Source organism: Vombatus ursinus, unplaced genomic scaffold, assembly GCF_900497805.2.
Source record: "Vombatus ursinus unplaced genomic scaffold, bare-nosed wombat genome assembly UNPS02014832.1, whole genome shotgun sequence".
Taxonomy (NCBI): domain Eukaryota; kingdom Metazoa; phylum Chordata; class Mammalia; order Diprotodontia; family Vombatidae; genus Vombatus; species Vombatus ursinus.
The window spans coordinates 63,556,076-63,556,401 of record NW_020954610.1 but is presented as its reverse complement, the minus strand read 5'-3'; the positions used below and the strand labels follow the sequence as shown (position 1 = coordinate 63,556,401).

The following is a 326-nucleotide window of genomic DNA, read 5'->3' as shown; positions in this document are numbered from 1 at the left end:
ACGAACGCCAAAGACAGCATGGAAGGTCAGTGGGAAAAGTCTGTGACTGCAATGAGAGAGGAGCTAGGTCTCAGCCGCAAGTCTCGAGCGCGGCCTGGGCCAGCGAGTGTTTCCTGAACTTCCGGCCCACAGACTAAGGGGTAATAGAGGGGGATTGCAAGGGTCTCTGCCAGTGCTGAGGCAGGAATCTCTTGCTTTACCAGTGCTTGGATCTGGGTCACAGTTCTGAGGGGCGGTCCTGGGGATAGGAGGAATGCTGGTGTGATGAAGCTTGTTGTGGCTGTGGAGAGGAAACACCTCACCCCTTATCATACCACCTTGGAAGA

General features: G+C 55.2%; 1 protein-coding gene across 1 annotated transcript in view; it reads left to right on the top strand.

The window, feature by feature from the left end:
* DNAI1 (dynein axonemal intermediate chain 1) overlaps nt 1-326 on the top strand; it is a 247,207-nt gene that overhangs the window by 121,724 nt on the left and 125,157 nt on the right. The gene's annotated exons all lie outside the window — the stretch shown is intronic.